This window comes from Stegodyphus dumicola, chromosome 6 (assembly GCF_044657685.1).
Source record: "Stegodyphus dumicola isolate Sdum_Otavi_A_Nest chromosome 6, ASM4465768v1".
Taxonomy (NCBI): Eukaryota; Metazoa; Arthropoda; class Arachnida; order Araneae; family Eresidae; genus Stegodyphus; species Stegodyphus dumicola.
In genome coordinates this window covers 22,876,876-22,885,298 of record NC_140773.1, presented here as the reverse complement: position 1 = coordinate 22,885,298, position 8,423 = coordinate 22,876,876, and the positions used below count along the sequence as shown (strand labels likewise).

At 31.8% G+C, this 8,423-nt stretch overlaps 1 protein-coding gene across 1 annotated transcript in view; it reads left to right on the top strand.

Annotated features, from left to right (window-relative positions):
- The first annotated feature begins 3,287 nt into the window (after positions 1-3,287).
- LOC118180634 (uncharacterized) overlaps positions 3,288-8,423 on the top strand; it is a 53,293-nt gene continuing 48,157 nt past the window's right edge. The window contains exon 1 of the mRNA XM_035349703.2: positions 3,288-3,499. The gene's annotated coding sequence lies outside the window, so the exon portion shown is untranslated. The remainder of the gene's footprint in view (positions 3,500-8,423) is intronic.

The window sequence follows — 8,423 nt, the reverse complement described above, 5'->3', positions numbered from 1 at the left end:
TTTCGCGTCAAAGAACATGAGGCATATGTTAGAAAAAAGGAAACACAGAAGTCTTCTGTTGCTCAACATTGTTCGTCCGAAAATCACACTTTCAATTTTTCTGCTGCCAAAATTATTCAAAAAACATCTTCCATTGGAGAACTGGATTTTCTAGAGGCATTTCACATTCATAAAAATCTTTCTGTTCTAGTTAACGATCCTAATTCCAATCCAAATTTGCCTTCGGGTTTTAGAGAAATTATGTTTTAGTTGTGGTTTCGCCAACAGATGGCGCCACTTGCTTATTCTTGTCCAGGCTTTCTTATCTTATCTAAACATTATTTCCTATCTTGTTCATTTGCGGTTTTGCAGCTGAAGATGATGGTTCGGTAAAACCATCGAAACTAGTCCTGTGAAAATTTTGTGAATTAACGCTGATTTTTGTTGTTTGACTTCTGAATCAGTATTTATTCGGCGTGTTATTGTGTCTTAATCATCTCCAAGTAGTACAGAACAATGTTCTTCGAATCATTATTGATCAACAACCTTGTCCGAAATGAGCTTCTTCAGAGGGATTTAAAAATTGAAACTACTGCTGAATTCTTTAGAACAAATGAGAAGTTCTTTACAAAGGCCATCTCCTGCGACTTTGTGAACTACTCTCAAGTATTTAATCATGAGATTCTCCATGAAGACAAAGCAATTAGGTCTCTTGCAGCACATGCTATATGGATGGCCATCAAAATTTTGTTACTTGAGCCCTCAGTGATGATTGTCTTTACTTCGACACTTATCAGATTTCAGTTCTTATTGATGTTTGTACTTGTGTTGATATCTTCTCTGCACTTGTAAGAGTTTTACTTGTTTTTTCTGAAATTTTTGTATTGCATCATGTATATGTATACCTTTTATTGTTTGTTGTATTTTGCACAGAGTTTCTTGATTGTACCTTGTATCTTGATTTCTGTAACTAGTATCTTGTATTTGGAAATCTTTATCTGATATTCTATTTCGACACTCGTCGTGCTCTGAGGATATTTATCCGATTCTCTCTTTTGGCTTTTTGACCTTTTAGTCGCCCTCTTTTTTTTTTTTTTCTTTTCCTTTGCCTCCAATTTGTCTTCAGAGATGCCCACGTCCAAAACTTTTACATCATGTGCCTCCGGGCTTTATTTCAGGAACCGGCAAAGTTGCTCTTAGCTATAGTTCGGTATATTATTGAGTGGTAGTCACAGTCGTTTTGTACAGGTGGAACGCTTGGGAAATGGATGCTAAAATAAACGTATCATTTTATATTCGAAATTTTGTCTCATTTGTATTCCCCCCTACTGCCCAACATCAATAATGCATGAGAACCTACATTACAGAAAGTCGGTAGGATTCCACCTTCAAAGGGATTATCTAAAAAAATAAAATAACCCAAGGATTAAAATGTTACGGACTTTAAAATAATTCCCCGGCTTGTGACTTGTATATTCCGGTTTTTCTCACTCCCAGAGAATCATCCTTTTGCCACCTACGATGCGTGGTCTGTGTTTACATCGAACACCAAATGTGCTTTTACCGTTGACCTAATTTTGAGGCTGGGAAGATTCCTCGTTACCTTTGCGTCATTTAGTGTCGTCCTCGAGAGTTGTGTGGTGATTATCGTGTTTTCCGAAAAACTAATCAAGAGTGAAATATGTGTATTTTCGTGTCGATTTCCGGGCTCGTTTTCTCGTCACAATAAGTCAAACAGAGACGATTAATAAAAGGAATGTTGATGCGAATTATTATTGAATTGCAATTACTGATTTAATAATTGTGTTTTGATTTTGAAAGTTTAAAAAGTATATTATTTTGGTATAAAACGTATTTTAAATTTGGCATTTAAAGGGTATTATTTTGGTTTTAATATTCTTTTGGAAAAACTTAAAGAGAATTATTTTGATTTAGCTTTATTTATAAAAGTATTATTAACAGAAGAATGGCTAACGAAAATATTTCTGATCATGACGTTTCATGCGTATTGTGCTAGCGAACATGTGTGACAAAAAATACGTTTTCAATAATTACTTCCTATCGACAAATAAAAATTATATTCAATTCGGCCACGTCTGTTTACAAGTCTCTCCTTCGAATGTCATCTTTCTAACTACGCAGTAAAGTCGCTCCGGAGAACCATCGTCAATCCGTTAAAGCTCACTCCAAGTCATCATATTACATATATATATGTAAGATAAAAATGTATGAATCAGAATTATAATATAACTATAAACATTAATTCTTCCTCTCTATTCTAAAATCGTAATAACTTATCTGCATTGCGTCATTCAAATTAATCATGCGATCTTACGTAACCGTTAATACTAGATGCCTCTTGACGACCAATCACCGAATTATAAACCAAAACCTTTCTCTTCGCGTGCTTCCATCTTTCATAACTACGCACTTCAGCTTTTGCTCTCTACTTTGCTAAGATGTAATTTCGCTGGCTTGCTTTCTATCTCAAAAATATCAAAAATGTAAATCTTCTGTGTGTTTTTAAAAAATTAGCCCTGGAATATTTAGACTAGAGTGCCAAGTGATTGTGGCCACAAATATCAATTGGAAATAAAAATGGAATTAAAACTGCCTCGACTGCCAAGTTCTTTAAATACTACGCAAGCAAAAATCTTCTTCAATATGGGTCTTTAGATCACTGCATCTACAGTGTTCCGTCATTTCCTTTGCTCTTATTATGACATATATATATATTAAGTAACCCATAAGTAGCCCAGTACTTTCATTTTCCTTTTTTTCATATCATTTTCCATTTTCTATAACTACTTTTTGTCTCATTCAGCTCCCCACTTCTTTGTTAAGCCTTTTTTTTTAAATTAAACTGCCTTCTAGAATTTCAAACCTTCGAGATTTCTAGAACGGAACCTCAAAACTAAGAAATAAATAAATTATTTATTAAAAATTTTTCAAATTTTGGAAAAAAAAAAAAAAAAAAAAAAAAAGAAAGAAAGCTCAAGAAAATGCAATCATCGGGTATAACGGTCTTATAAAATAATACTTTAGGTTAGTTTTTTAAAATTACATTCGATTCGGGGGGGGGAGTAGAAAAGATTCAGTTTAATCCGACGTTGCATAGATCATGGATTTATGACTTTTGAAGGGCGGGGAGGAAAATTTTCCCGCTTGCTTTTGAAGAAAATTGTCATTTGATCAAGAACTGCTCTGCACGCCAGATGTCAAATGACAATCCCAGCTGTTAAGAATTGCATTTGGATTTATCAGATGCCATCAGATGATATTTCGCAAAAATACGTTAACTTGTATTTCTGTCTTTCTCATAGTGTCTCTTGCAAGTTTTATTTTTAGTTAATACTCTATTTTTACGTTAATTCTATCCTCTCTTTTATTTCTTCCATCGCCAAAATGCAAATTAGATTAAACAGCAAAAGAATTTGTGGCTTAGGAGAGAAAGCTGTGACAGGCGGCTTGAAACGCTGTTTACTCTAAAACGGCCATCTACAACCTACCCACGTTTTTGGTGAGTGAATTTTTGTATTTGCTATCGAGAAGGGTTAGCATCCACTTTAGCTACAGCCAAGTTAGTTTAGCTATTGAAAGATAGCTTGCGTGTATTTATTTTACTATCTGAGTTACGGAAACATCGGAAATAGCAGTGGCTGTAATTTGTTATGTCGTACTACAAGACGTAGCTTTTAATAAACCTTATAATTAAATTTTGCTTTTCATTTGCTTTTTACTTCCTAGGAAGTAAAAAAGAAGTATTGTAATCGCGAAAAGTTTCAGGCAGCATATTTCAACGAAAATATCCCATTTTGACCTCTTTCAAATGCAATTTAACGATGTATTTCCGTTATATCTGTACGTAAGGACAGAATAAAACACTCTTTTCCTCCAAAAAAAATTATAAAACTGCTTTAAAATGAATTCTGAAGAGAATTTTTCGTGGCGTCTGTACGAACGTATATACGTATCTCGCATAACTCAAAAACGAGTAGCCTCAGAACGTTGAAATTTTGTATATAGGACTGCTATAACATGTAGATGTGCAACTCGTATTTTGGTTGCAATCGACCGCACCAAACGTATATAAATATAAATATATATATATATATATATATATATCCACTCTGTTACCCGGCTCAGTGATCTCAGTTGCTTTACTCTTATATGTTTGTAAATTGTACATTTTTTGCTTTAAAAATGATTGAATTATATTGTTCTTATCTTCCGGTTAAGGTTTTTATGCCTTTAGTAAATCTGTATGCAATATTTAAAAAATTATCAACACTTTTAAAATTGTTTAAGTGCCGTTAAGCCTAATAATGTTTTTGATGGCGGCCATTGCTCTTGTTTACATTTGAAACAGCAGGATAACAGATTTGTTGCCAATCTAGAGAAACTTAGCTTCGCAACAACAAAGATAACGCTTCCATTTATTATTTAAATCATGCTTAATCCTTTCTGGAATTTTTTCGAGGAAATAAGCGTTTAAGATTTACTTCGTAATTTTTAATACAGATGTTTTGAGTTTTTATGTATTTTTGACTTGTCGCGAAGTGAAAACTGAATTAATTGAATGAGAAATATTCAATCGTCTGTGAAAAACTGTTTCTTTTTTGTTTTGTTTGCTTAATCTCTTTTATACAACGTTCTAGCTTTATTATAGTATTTGAATAGAACGTGTGACAACGATTAGATAATTCTTTAAATGATATAAATTTTGTGCATTCTGAGTTATAACATGAACGAAATATAATACTGTTAAGTAAACCTAGCGCCAGAGTGTCGCTGTGGTAAACAAAGTGAATTTTAAAGAATGCATTTATTCTATTGTGGTTTATGCGCTGTCGGCGAAGTAGGTTTAATTCAATCTAATAAGTTTAAATGGAATGCAAAAAAAAAAAAAAAAAAAAAAAAATGCGTATAATTTAATATTCCGTACAAGGAAGTCATGTGTTGTACACATCAGATTTTTTAAGTTTAGATTGCTATTAAGTAGAAAGACGAAAGTTCATCAGAGTAAAAGAAGATTCAAGAGGTGTAGTTAAATAGCCAATTAAATTTAAGCCTTTAATGTAAAACTTCAAAACATTTTGAGTTTTACATTTTTCAATATCAAATTAAATTTCTCCAGATCTCGATTATTGCGTTAATTACCTGCTGCTGTTCTAATCATGATGTAATAAAAATAAAATTAATAGCAATAGTAATAACATATGAAAAGTGTTAATACCTTCAGTTCGTTTAAGTATGAAATAGAAAATTTGTAATAATAAATACAAGCCTGCTTTCTCTTAATTACAAAATGTACACTGCGAAAAGAAAGGCGGAAGAGGACGAAATTCAGCTTGCATTTTTCATGTCTCGAAAGCGCGACTTAGCATATGTATTAGATTTATATATAGCGTTGTTCTAATATAGGTATTTTGACAGAAAAATCTGACTTTTTCTGAAATGCAATGGCAATTTTTTTCCATATTTCAATTCTACGACTCAATTATGCCAAATTGATAAGATTTGTATAAATAGCATGAATAGTTTTTAAAAAATTAGCCCTGGAATATTTAGCGCCTCAATGTTAATTGAATTTGATATATATTTATTAATATCTATTTTTTTGTTAAGCTTACTTGATACCTTCTTCCAGAATTAAAAAATTAGGTTCATTCCAAATAAAATTTTCCCATTTTTTATGATTTATTTTTTAAATAGTTTTTATAAATTTTTCGAAAAAAGGTTTGTAACCTGTAAAATCTTTACCATCATCTTAAAGTAGATGTATTTTTTAGCATACCTGCAAAAAATTAGAGTTTTTTATTCAACATTTCCTAGGAAATAAGTGAATTTACATATTGGCGCGTTTTGAAATTTGGCATATTTGTTATAAGCGATAATAACGCCAAACGTGGTTTACGCACTCTGTTAAAATTATTTTAAATAACGAACGATGATTTTTTTTTTCCCTCTCATCTGCAATGCAAAATATTGAAGGAAAATGGGTTGCTATAAATTAAGAAGTTCGCCAAGTGAATTATTCTTGCAGCAAACTGGAAAAAGAGCGCCAAAATAAATTTTTAAATTTCTCGAAAATTTCGCAACAAATTTTACAAATTTTAATATTTATGCATTATTTTGTGTCGTAGTATCGAAATATGGGAAAAAATTGGCATGTCCTTTCAGAAAAAGTCCGTTTTTGTGTCAAAATACTTATATTAGAAGAATTCTGTATATAAATCTAATTTATATCGTAATAAATCGCGCTTTCGAGATATGAAAAACACAATTTGAATTTCGTCAATCAGCCCAGTAGGACGAGAAATATAGAACTGTCTTCCCCCCCGCAGTGTACATATTTGCTCAAAATCAAGTTTTAATTTAAATGCGAGTCAGAGTGAAATTTATGTACCGGGGTTTTGTTATTTATCAGAGTAACAGATTCAAGACAAAATGGTAAATTATTATTTAAAATTTTGTATAAATTTCTGAACAGTAAATTAATATCTGTTCAGGATACTAAAGATCTGCTCCTAATGCAACACTCCGCTGCGAGCGAAAGCGCGTTGATGATATTCGCACGCTACTTTTAAAACGGCTCACAGTGATTAAATACGAAAGATAAATTAAGAACTATCAAAAATGCTTAGAAGATAAATAAAAGTTCGATGTTTTCGTCAAAGTGGCAATACTTGACAAGGGCTGAGACTAGATTCTGTCCTTTCTTGTCATCTGACAGTTTGCCGGAAGCGAATTTTACGTTTTAAAAACACAGTTATTAAAACAATACACTTCCTTTTGGGTATTGAAAGGAAAAATAAAAGAAAAGTGACCGGATAAGGAAATGATGTGCAAATCGTGACTATTATTATCAGATAAATTTATTCTGACGCTTGAAAAATGTCAAAGTGAAGATTTGCTTAATTTAAGTAAATGATATTAAGGAGAAATTTGTAATTCAGATGAACATAGATTTAAAAAAGGGCCATCTGATGACATTATATAAACTTTAAAGTAGTTTGTAACAGCTGGTACTGTCACTTAATAACTGGAGGACTAAATTTCGGCAGATTGCGCAAGGGGAATTTTTACTTTTTACTGCAGTAGCTCGAGACTTTATCCTTTACAGCAGAGTTTATTAAACAGTGGATCACGGGATTTGCAGCAGGGAGTCGCCACAAAATTTAGCAGTTTTTATATTTCTTTAACTTATTATGATAATTTTACAATTACCAAATATTTTTACACAATGTATCTGAAAATAGATAAAGATAAGACAATACAGACAAAGAAAAAACAAAAACGTTTCGACGCATTCTTTTTACAATATAAACATTTTCATTTTACTTGCTTTGCACGCGACTCTGTCATTTCGTCTGTTGCTTATTTAAAATGTTCACATTGTTCTCTATCTTAAAATTAGAAATTAAAGTTAATGACCTAAAACTGCAATAATATATTACAGTACAAGTGAAAAAATCGACAGTTTCTCTCACGCGTGTTTTGCGCAATGCTTATGGGATTCCACAAAATTTTCGTGAATATTATGCGGTCCTAGAATCGTGAAAAAAATCCAAGGGTTAAAAAGGGGTCACAACTGAAAAACGTTTAAGAAGCCCTGCTTTACAGCATTCGTCAAATGATTTTCCCCCAACCCCTTATTCTTATAATATGTTATATTCAGTAAGAAACAAAAACTGAAGCATTATTTTACTAAATACTAGATTTAAAACAATGCCGTTTTAGTGAAAGGCATCAGGTAATTTAATTTGAAAGCTTCTTCTTTTAACTTCTTTGTGTCCAAAATTTATGACTAAAATTTATGAATAAAATTCGGGACTTTATATTTTATATACATTCAGAAATGGTCATATTGCTCTGTTGTGGTCAAATTTTACGGTGTCCGCCGATAACATCGAGGCTAAAACATCGCGGACGAAAACGTGGCAGAGAAAACAAGGCAAGGCGAAAACGTCGTGCTACAAAACATCGTGGGATAAAACATCACAAAGAGAAAACATCGCAGTTCTAAAACATCGTCGTCGAAAATAAAGCGGTTGAAAAACTTAAAAATAAAGTATCTACAAATCATCGCATGACGATAACATCCCAGACATGCTTTTTTCAGGTTTTAATAATTGTAAATGGTTATTCCCATAATGATTTGTGAGCGCATGATGTAAAGAAGGATAATTTTTACTTTCACATTCTTTTATTAACTAATAAATTTTTGCTGAAAAAGTAAGAAGGAAACTTAAGCATAGAAAACTAAATGCAACTTATAGATTATACTTTTCATGAAAAATTACCACTGAAAACTTTATAAAAAATGATTTATTAATGGCCTTTGTTAGTTAACTATGTCGGTTTAAAATTCTATTAAGTGCTATAAGTTGCATTAATTTTCTATGCTTAAGTTTCCTTCTTATTTTCTCAGTAAAAATTTA